The 11473-nt window shown below is 35.4% G+C and overlaps 1 pseudogene; it reads left to right on the forward strand.

The window, feature by feature from the left end:
• Nucleotides 1-536: 536 nt before the first annotated feature.
• LOC138390948 (U1 spliceosomal RNA) lies at nt 537-668 on the forward strand (annotated as a pseudogene).
• Nucleotides 669-11473: the final 10805 nt, after the last annotated feature.

Consider the following 11473-nt stretch of genomic DNA (forward strand, 5'->3'; position numbering starts at 1 on the left):
TCAAAGGCCATCAGTCCCTTTGGCCACTCCCCAACCACAATCCTTTCCCTTTTCTTTTTTCTCCAGCCTTTATTCTTTTATGTATCTATTTATCACTCATACAAGAGTATTTATTGAATGTCTATCATATGCCTTAGTGCACAGTTCTAAGTGCTGTTATCTCTGCTCTCCTATCCTTTTTTGGTCTCCTCTTCCCAAAGTCACACTCTGTATTAGGTTGCTCAGTGCATTGGGTGATCTGAAGGATAGCAGAAGGAAAAATCTTGCTGGGCAAAATGCCATCAGAACCTAAAATAAAGGCTTCCTTTTAACTATTCTGTTTAGTGATCTTGGTAAAAATGTCCCTTCTCTGATTTCAGACCACTTTTCTGAATTCTTTTGAGTATATTTAACTGTCCGCTAAGGCTAGGTATTGATTAACTTCAGCAATATTGGATCACCTCCCAGTCCTGCAGTCTCCAGATGGGCAGGCTCACTTGCATTGTGTTAAATTGCATCCTATATCAGGAAAACTTCTCTTGTAAGATATATGGTAGACACTTACCTGACAGGGGAGATATCATATTCATAAAGGTGATTTTCCCAGGGAGAGGCTTATCCATCGTGCTCTGAATGTGCTGACCCCTGCAATTTCCCCAAATGTGGGAAACTTTCCTCACACTTTCGTCTATTAGGAGAAAGGAGGAGGAGGAGAAGGAGGAGGAGGAGGAGGAGGAGGAGGAGGAGCAGCAGCATAAGAAATGTGGCAATGTTACCTAGTTATCCAGAGTTGCTACTTCTACTCTTCTCTGTCCAGAAAATTTGAATCATCTGTTCCAATATCAAATGGTACCCTTTACACAGTAATATCCTTGTGGAAAGGAAATAAAAATGTGTTTCACATTTTCTTTTTTTCCAGAAAAATATCCCAACCTAATTCAATAGTACAAGTTAAAATCAAACCCTTTGCATAGATAATAAAAAATCATTCTTTGACATAAATACCTGTTGCCATTTCATCTATTATTTTATAGATTCCATAACACATTAATTAGAAATGATAGCACATTTACTGTTCATTTTATTTACTTATTTATCTATTTATTATTGTTAATTTTTATGAATATAATACTTGTACAAATTTATGGCGTACATATGGTCATACAATGTGTAATGATCAAATCAGAGTAATCGGAATATCCATCACCTCAAACACCATTTCTTTGTGTTAGGGAAATTCCAATTCCACTCCCATAGTTTTTTGTAATATATAATAAATTATAAATTCTCCGTATTGTGCTACTAAACACTATATCTTATTCCTTCTATCCAACTTTACTTTTTGTTCCCAACAAGCATTTGCTCTTTATCCCCCCCCCAATACTCCCCAGCCTTTGGTAATCATCATTTTACTCTTTATCTCCATTAGATCAATTTTTTTTAACTTTCACATGTGAGTGAGAACATACAATTATTTGTCTCTATATGGCTGGCTTATTTCATTTAACATAGTGTCCTCCAGTTCCATCAACGTTGTTTCGAATGACAGGATTTCATTCTATTTTGTGGCTGAATAATTTTCCATTGTGTATATGTACCACATTTTCTTTATCCATTCATCCATTGATGGACACTTAGGTTGATCCCATGTCTTGGCTACAGTGAATGGTGCTACAATAAACATGGTAGTGCAGATATCTCTCTAATATACTGTTTTCCTTTCTTTTGGACATAAATCCAGGAATAAGATTGCTGGTATTGCTGATTTTATTTATTTTTTGTTGTTGTTTACTGAATTTATTTTTCTTTAATTTCATAATACTACTGGGGTATAAATATTTTGTTTACATAAATTGCTTTTCTACCATTTGAGTCAAAGTTATAAGTGTGCCCATCCTGCAGATAATGTGCACTGTACCCGTTAGGTGTGAATTTACCTATCCTCTCCTCCCCCCTTCCACCTGCTTGATTTACAATGAATGTTATTAATATTTCCATGTGTGCAAGTAAGTGTTGATCAATTAGTTCAAATTTAATGGTGAGTACATATGGTACTTGTTTTTCTATTCTTGTGATACTTCACTTAGAAGAATGGTCTCCAGTTCCATCCAGGTTAATACAAGAGGTATTAGTTCACCAATTTTTTTATGGTTGGGTAAAAAAATATGGCATGTATATACCACATTTTATTAATTCACTCATGTATTGATGGGAACTTGGGTTGTTTCCATATCTTTGCAATTGTGAATTGTGTTGCTATAAACATTTGAGTGTAGGTATCTTTTTTATAGAATGTCTTTTTTTCCTTTGGTTAAATACCCAGTAGTGGGATTGCTGGATAAAATGGTAGATCTACTTTTAGTTCTTGGAGGTATCCCCATACTACTTTCCATAGAAAGTAGCTGTACTAGTTTGCAGTCCTACCAGCAGCGTATGAGGGCTCCTATCTCTCCGCATCCATGCCAACATTTGTTGTTCTGGGACTTTTTGATAAAAGCCATTCTTACTGGAGTTAAAGTGATATCTCATTGTGGTCTTGATTTCTGTTTCCCTAATGATTAGAGATGTTGAACATTTTCTCATATGTTTATTGGCTATTAGTCTATCTTCTTTTGAAAAGTTTCTGTTCATGTCTTTTGCCCACTTTTTAATGGGGTTGTTTGATTTTTTTGTTGCTGATTTGTTTGAGCTTTTTATGGATTCTAGTTATCAGCCCTTTATCAGATGTATAGCATGCAAATATTTTCTCCCATTCTGTAGGTTGTCTATTTGCTCTATTGATTGTTTCCTTGGCTGTGTAGAAGCTTTTTAATTTGATCAGGTCCCCCATATATCCAATGCTGATTTAAAAAATGTCAAAAATTCAGGTCCTACAGCAGTAGGGCTAAATTATTGTATTGACAAAAATCAATCTTCTAAAGAAGGATCAGGTGAACTGAGCAATGCTCTAGGACTACAAATACACATTTACACATATTCTTTTACGAATACAATGTAGAGTGCATTTCTTTCTTTCTTTGTTTTCTTTCTTCTGAGATGGGGTCTCACTATATTGCCCAGTTTGGTCTCAAATTCATGGCCTCAAGTGGTCACCTGCCTCAGCCTCCAAAGTAGCTGGAATTATAGGCTCAAGCCACCATATCTGGCTAAGAGTACATTTCTACATTTTTATACACACAAAACAGAAATGTTTGTATGAGAGAATAAAAGGATATATTTTTAAGAGGCTGAATTAATCATACATCTGATTTTACTACTCCATTGAACTTGAACAAATCCCTTATGTTCAACTTTTCAGAAATATAAATTATTGTACTGTTTCTGCTTATTATTGAAAGGTGTTTGTTGGAAATTAGTAGAGATGGTGTTTCATGTGTTAAAAAATCTATAGAGGTGCAAAAATTAAGATGGCAAATGACAAATATCAAACCAGGTGTTTGTTATGCTGTAATATTTAATAGAAAATTATCTTGGCATGCTGACAAATCATGTTTGTCAGCTGACAAATCATGCTGACAAAGTATGTTCAACATACTTTGCTGAACATCTGAATATTAAAATGTAGAGCTCTTTGAAGTCTGCCACAATGACTTTTTATATGTGTGCCTACAAATAGAAATAATATCAAGGCCATGACATTTGACCACATGAACCATGGCTGAGAAAGTTATCCTCTGGTAGAATTTACAAAGGCTGCTGCACAAATTTTGATTGATTATAACAGAGCCCATAAAGATGGGTAGAGCCAACTACCTTATCCTACAGGAAACAGGGACTACTAACCTTAAATGGGATCCCTTATCATCCCTTCTTCAACCAGGTTAATTCTTTTACTCATTCTCACTAGCTCTGGACTGTCCATGACATGGGATTGACTGATTTACTGACCAACATTTATTTATATTTTTTTATTAGCAACCAATTTGTATGAACTTCCTATTTGGTACAGAAAATGGCATCAACTGCATTTTTCCTCAACATTTTCTCAAAGCACTCGCATGTTTCCCCTGGATATTCCTGCCTGCCAGCATTGACCTCTGGTCAGTATTTCTTCTTTCAATCATGGTCTTGTCTACTTTTGATTCCTGCACCATGATTCTGACTCCCCAACATCCACACACTTCCTGCTGAGAAGCTTTTGCTCTGTCCTTTAGATTATTTATTCTCAGATCTATTCCTTACTATCTCAACTGATTTTATACTCTTCTGATAACTTTGGTACCTGGGTGCCTTGAAATGTCTGGTAATATTCCCAACAATTATTCAGTCTTGGGAGCCCTCCTTCAAAGCTAACAGGAATGGTCCAGCAGGGTGATTGAATCAGACTTTTTACTTTCCTCTGACTGTGTTTAAAATTAAAAACAATACTGGGAACAGAAAATGGATAAAGGAATGAGTAACAGGAAAATAGGTAGAAATCCTAGAAAGTGGTTCATTTCTTCGTGTATAGCAAAGGTCTATTTTTCCCCCTCCCAAATCTCCCTTCGTAGGCAACGCTTTAAAGTTAAGGTGCTAAATTATTATTTTTATATTCCTCATTAAGTCTTTCCATTTTAACATCACTCATTAATTTACTTGTTTGCTAGACCAAGTAACTCCAAGTCTTGACCTCTTGGGCTCTTTGTGGCCAGGCAGCTTGCTCCAGCGGCCCCCTCTGCAGGAGCAAGAGACTGAATCTCCTTCTGCTCCGCTCAGTCAGTTACCATGCCCCTGCTCCTTAGCCTCAGCTTTTGCTGAAATCACTAGTCCATTAAAGCACCCTCTTTTATTCTTTGTCTTTATTAGTTTATGCAATTTTTCTTCTCCTTTTAGTGGAAAAGGAAGAAGAGCAGGAGGAATATATACATAATTAATTCATCTCATTTAGCCAGAAACCTCCAATCTCTAATTTTTTGAGAAGTATTGACACATAACTGTTTGAACAAAACTTCCCCTTTTTCTATTTTTTTAGAGACAAAACACAAATGCTAATAAAACCCTTCATTTTTGCAACACCAAAAAATACAAGAATTCCAGAGAGAAATTCAAGTCATGAAAGCTGTTTTTTGTGTATTTGACACTATAGCAAATAGTTAAATTACAAATACATTCATAATGATGAAAATCAAACAAATTTAATGTTATTTTGAAATGCATACTTATATACTTTTCTGTTTATAATTAATTTAAAATACGGAACATTTTTTCAATAGACCATAGTTTTCTTTATATATTTCTTTATATACTATTGTTTGCATTAAAACTAATTTTATAAAAATCTTGAATAATAAACTGGCCCAAAACATTTTGCTTCAAATAACTTCATCATATATTAATACTATGCAAAAATTTTAAAAAAACTTTTAAAGACTTTTAAAGGGTCATAATAAATTTTACTGTGAAAAGCATTTATGACTCAATAAATTTTATAAAGTGCTGAGTGAGATGCCCTGCAGCCTTTTTTTTGTTTCAAAATTCACATTTATTTAGGTATAACTTACAATAGATGTACAATTTGATGATATCTGATACATATATGCAATTGTATAATCACCACTATAATTGAAATATGGAAAATTTCCATTACCTCCTCGCCAAAGTTTCTCCATTCTGTTTTGCATTGTCAACTGAGGAATGATGGAGGTTCCTATATTTAGAAAGAAGAGCTTCTCATAAAGGCTTGCACCTGCACACTGGCCATCATGCTGGCTAGGAAGGTAGATAGCCTCAGGCCAGAAGCACAGAGCAAGTACTTTAGGGGAGGGGCCATAGGGAACAGGGGTTTATGCTGAAGAGGGTGGCCAAATATACATATTTAACAAGCTATGGGAGGAGTCATGAATATTTATAAAGGAGAAACATATGCAATTGAGCTTCATGCTACTTCGTAGGACCCGTGTTAAAAAAATCAGCCATTTCTAATGTTGACAAAACCCTAATAGTTCTTTTCTTTTAAAATTATATTTTAACATTCACTTTTTTTTTTAGATATGACGTCTCCATGTTGGCCAGGCTGGTCTCGAACTCCTGGCCTCAAGGGATCCTCCCGCCTCACCTCAAACTGCCAAGTAGCAGAGACTGCAGTTGCAACCCCGTGCCTGGATAACATTTACATATTTCTTAAAGTGTATTTTGAATGTGAGATATTTTAAAATTCTTTAATTTAATAAATATTTATTGAACAGTAATTACATGCCAGGAACTCTTCTAGGCACTGGGCTATAAATAGTAAAGAGAGCAGATAAGATCTTTCATGAACCTTAAGTTTTGGGGGTGAGGGGTGGAGATAACAGTAAACAAACAAACACAAAAATCAATAGGATAATTGTAATAAGAACACATGAAGGAAATAAAGAAATGTGATAGACAATATCAGGCTCATGGAGTGGGGAGGCATTATTTTCTGGGTAGGTGACATGTTTCCAATTTTTCAGGATTTATTGGGGGAGAGTATCGGGGCTGGTTGATTACACTAGGTCAGAACCAACACAGATTATTTTCTTAATGTGCTTAGAAATGGAATAGGAGCATGGGCAGCCAACTCGCACCATATTGTAGACCCACCTTGTGAAAGCGCATTTATAGGAAAGAAAACGCAGATGTGCTGAGAGCGTTGACAGGGAGAAGAGTTCCTGCCGGGTTACTAGCTTCCAGTGCCTTCAGGTGCTCAAAGTCAGGCCTTCTCAGGCATTGCTGCCACGTTCCAACTCTGAATCCAGATCAGAAAATAACAACTTTTAAAAAGATAAACCTAGCTCTCACTTATTTCTACTATAAAAGTGATTGTAGGGAATAATGTATTAATGACAATGCACAGTTTATCTGAATATCCAGTGTTGAGGAAACAACTCATTTTCATCTCAGCATACAAGTCATAAGCTGGTGATCCCTAATCACTGACCACTTAAGCCTAAAGAAATATTTCTACTTCGTACAAAATGGCTCTACTGCATGAGTTTAACATCGTATTATTGGATTTTATTTGTATCACCATTAACAAGCTCAATTCATCTTTAAGCTTGACGCATCAAGTAGTCTAGATTCTGATATTTGGTATAATAATTTCTAAACTAACCTTTAGTTAGTCCATCTTTAAAGAGCTTCATGTATGCCCAGGGAAAATTCTGTCTCAATATAGAGGAGTAAAATCTCAAATTTTTTTGTTTACCTCTGTGAAGTTATTTTTTATTATTGTGATAAAACAGACATAACACAAAATTTACCACTGTAGCCACTTTTAAGTCTACAGTTCCATGGCATTAAGTGCTTTCCCATTATTAGTTCTGCTAAAACTTACACACACACACACCCCTGACATGCACACAGATTAGAATTACTATTATTACTTTCATTGAATATTTAAAAAATGAAGTAACAGTGTTCCTCATAAGCACAATATTTATTAATTTATTCATCAAACATTTGCCTATTTTGTACCTGTCACTGTGCTAGAAACTAGAGATATGAAGACAAATAACACATTGCTACAAAGAGTTTGCAATCAACTGTGGAGTTTGATACTTGAACAAGTACTTGCACAACAGTTTAATAAGTGACAGTTTAGGTAAGTAAAATAAGCAAAGTCTTCACATTTGGGAAGATGCAGAATCTAATTTTTGAGGGAAGCATAGGAGTTTACCAAGTGGGAAAGGCTGGGGAAGATTTCCAAGCTAAAGTAGCAGCACAGCAAAGGTGTAACAGTTGGAAATAGCAAAGTATGTTTGCAGAAAGGCTAGCAGGTTGGCTTGGTGGGGATCATAGTTATGTTTCCCAAACTTGGTCATCTGCATTTTAGGTTTCTGATTTTTTGCCATATTCATGACACAAGTATAATCAAATGTTTTTTTTTCATATTTGCACACCATATATATTAATTCCTTAATGTTATCATGAATTCACTGAATTCACTTCTTAACTGAAATAAATATATTTTAAGAGGTAGTTCTATTTCACTGCCTTAAATAAATAAAACACTATCACTGTGAAAATAGAAGGTAATACCATAAAAACAGAATCAAATTATTAAAATCTAGCTATATACCATTGAGTGCTAAAAGACTCTTAAACAGATTTTGGATTAAAGATTAGTGTTAAAAACTCTTTAAAAGATACAAAATGGATACTCTCTCTTGAATTAATCACAAAATAAGAAACAGAGTTAAAAGAGAAATGTTTTCTCACTATGTGATCCCATGTTATTTAAGACTATGTGTATCTCCCAAAATCATTTCCAGTACTATCAGAGGGACACATTGTGCACTTTAGAAAACTTGGATTACAGAATTTTGATAGTAAAGATAGTCTTGGGTTTCAGGGTCTGAAATGTTGGTTCTTGGCACGCTCATGGCAGAAGAATAACCAGATGTACCAAAGTAAGGCAAGCACGAAAATCAGGTTTATTAAGGATTATAGAGCAAGAGCCAGACAGGTTTATAGAGCCACAGATGACAACCACACCCACTGTCACAGCAAAAGGAGAGCAAAGGAAGGGCCTGGTTATGGTCTGCGTCTTCTTTTATAGTGCCCAGATTGGGACCTCCCTCGTGGTTCAGAGGTCACCATGGAACCACTTTGATTGGACAGTTGGGAGTTGCATGATTTGAGTCTTTACTACGCATGTGGGTTGTTCTAGGTCACTTTCTGGACTCTATCGTACCTACACCGCTTGGCCCATGCACTAGGGAGTCCTCTGCATTCTTTTGCAGTTGGCCCACTAAGTTCTGCTAGGCAGATTCTTAGGGTGTCCCTCCTACCCCAGGTATGGCAGTTGCTGGGGACAGAATTAAGGTGGGGCAGGACCAAGACAGAGGGCCTGGGGCCCACCCTTGTCCTTCTCATGTGGGGCAATTGCACCAAGGCAAGGTGCCCACTTTTGTCCCTAGGAGACCTGGAATCCCTCGTTATCTACCTAACAAATAGCAAGTGGAGAAGAAATAAGATTTAAAATATTTAAGACCTATGGAGCCCAGCCCATACAGTTGCTAATGTGTAGTATAGATACACTCTATTACTGCACTGATGAGTTAGGAAATAAATCAGGCTGAATCAGGAGACAGAGAATTATTAAGGCAGAGAGAAAAAGAGGAAAGCCATTTGTGCAAGGGAGATATCTTTGGCAAAAGTACATTGTAGATGCTCAAAAATGCTTATTTTCTGGTTCACAGACAGGAGTTGAGAAGAGCACTAAGTGTTGGGCAGTGAGGAGGAAGTATTTGAAAGAAGTAAGAAAATCCGTTTAAAAAGAGAAGATGTGACTCATTGGTTAGACTGAATTCAGACTTATTTGCCTGTAAAATCTATTCCTTCCCTTTCCTCTTACAGGGAATGATACTACTTCCTGGATATGAATTTCTCTGGTTGTACAATCGGAAATGATTATGAGTTTCTGCAAATGTGGATTTGTTGCTACCTTCCAGGCAGCTGCCTGGGTCTTGTTACTGATTATGGTTCCCCTTATTGAATAACCTGCTAAACACTTTTGTGCTAACTTGATTTGTGACCCACCTTTAGCAAGTTTATAGGCCTTCATTAAATACATTTATATACACATGTCACTTCTGGTTCTATCTTATTTTGTTATAATATCGTAATTCTCCATTTGCCTCATTTTCTTCTCTTTTTGTTGCGTTTGGTTTCTTTTGTTTTCTTTCCTTTGTCTTTCATTCTTTTTGAAATTTTTGCTGTTGATATTTAATCTTCTTAATTATAATTATTTCTAAGCCACCTTATATCATTTTTGAAAAATTGTGTTGGTATATAAGATAAATAAAGACTTCGAATTCCACTTAATTGCCCCAATCAAAATCTACAGTCACATTTGATAGAAACTTTTTTTTCCCATATCTAATCAAACTGTAAGTGCTACCTATTCTATTCTCTCAAGGACTTTCCAATCTGTCCCTTTTACATCAATCCACAGTTGCTACATTCATTATGCATTCAGGTTTCTTTAACAAGTTGCTAAGAGAGCTTTCTAACTGGTCAGATGGTGTCTGCTTATTCCTGTGAGCTTTTCTTCATAGAGCTTCCAGAGTGAATTCTTTAAAAATAAAACAAACAAAACAGCAATTCATTAATACACTCCCCTGCTCAATGTTATTTAATGGCTCCCCAGCTTTCAGAATCAAGTCCAAACTCTACAACATAGCATACGATAGCATACAGGAGACCTAATCATTTGCCTTGCACCTCCTGCTGACTGCTCCTTCAATCTTCTTCACGATCTACAACCATATACCACAGATTACTGGCATGTAGTCTAGGGGCTATATGATCAACAACGTGAATGATTGCAAGTTCTGGATCAAATGAACATCATGACTTTCTTACTCTTAGAATGCTTTTCTTCATTTTTTGAAAAAGTAGAATAAGAAAGCTTAATTTCTGACAACATCTGTAGTCCCTATCTTCTTGATAGAATCTGTACAAAATGAAAAAATAAAATGGTGGTCCTATCTACCTCAATCTGGGGAGTTCTACCCACCTGATTTCAAAAGATATAAAGTATGTTTATTATGTAGAATAAAGCACAAAATTGTTTAGATAAAAGTTGTAACAACTTAATTATTAACATCCAATTGCTTCTTTGCTTTCTGGCACAGAAGGCCAACTTTAAATTTCCTTGATAGAATATATAGATTCTTAAACACAGCATTATCAATAGCAAAAAGAACAGTAATTACTTGGAAATGAGAAACTGCTCCTTCAACAAAGGAGCGGATGTTGAATTTAAGCAATGGACTCCATTTGAGAAAAATGTACCCATTAAAAAATCAATACTTCTAGCCCTGGGGGGGGGGTCACAGCAAATGTTTTTAGATCCTGCCAAAATAAATAAATAAATAAATAAATAAATAAAGGACTTGACAGCATTTCACCTGGCAAGCATTTTAGGCTTAAGGTTTGTCAGACTTTCAAATTTAAGAAGATGCAAAAAAACCTCTAAATATTGATTGACAAAGGATTTACAGAATCAAAATATCATAAAAATGGTAACTATAGAAACAAGCTGCACAATCGTATCTGTGGTAGATTTGCCTAAGTCAGAAAGGAGGATGCATATTGTTTACTAGTGTATTTTTTCTTTGTATACTCGACACTAAGTAAGAAAATAAATAATGATTAGTTTCTCTAATCACACAAGTTGAATGAGTTCTTAACACTAAACTGATTGTCACTGATTTTTCTTTTTTGGATTTTGAAGGGTTTGAAAAATTTTTAAAGAGTGATATAGACTCCTAGAGGTTTAGCTATTGTCCCACTGGCATACCTGATAATTCAGTTAAAAATCAATGACAGTTCATCATTCTTCACAAGACTTCAATGTTTCTATTTGAAACCTACAGAAAGCTGAACCAATTACAAATCACAAATTTTATTTTGAATCCCCAGCTGGGAAAATTCCGTGGTAAGCTAAAAAACAAAAATTCCAATTCTTCTAAGGTTAAATAAAAATATTCTGATTTTAGAACCAGAGAATCATCAATGAAAATACCATATTTGGGATCAGTTAAAG

Source organism: Eulemur rufifrons, chromosome 8, assembly GCF_041146395.1.
Source record: "Eulemur rufifrons isolate Redbay chromosome 8, OSU_ERuf_1, whole genome shotgun sequence".
NCBI classification, from domain to species: Eukaryota; Metazoa; Chordata; class Mammalia; order Primates; family Lemuridae; genus Eulemur; species Eulemur rufifrons.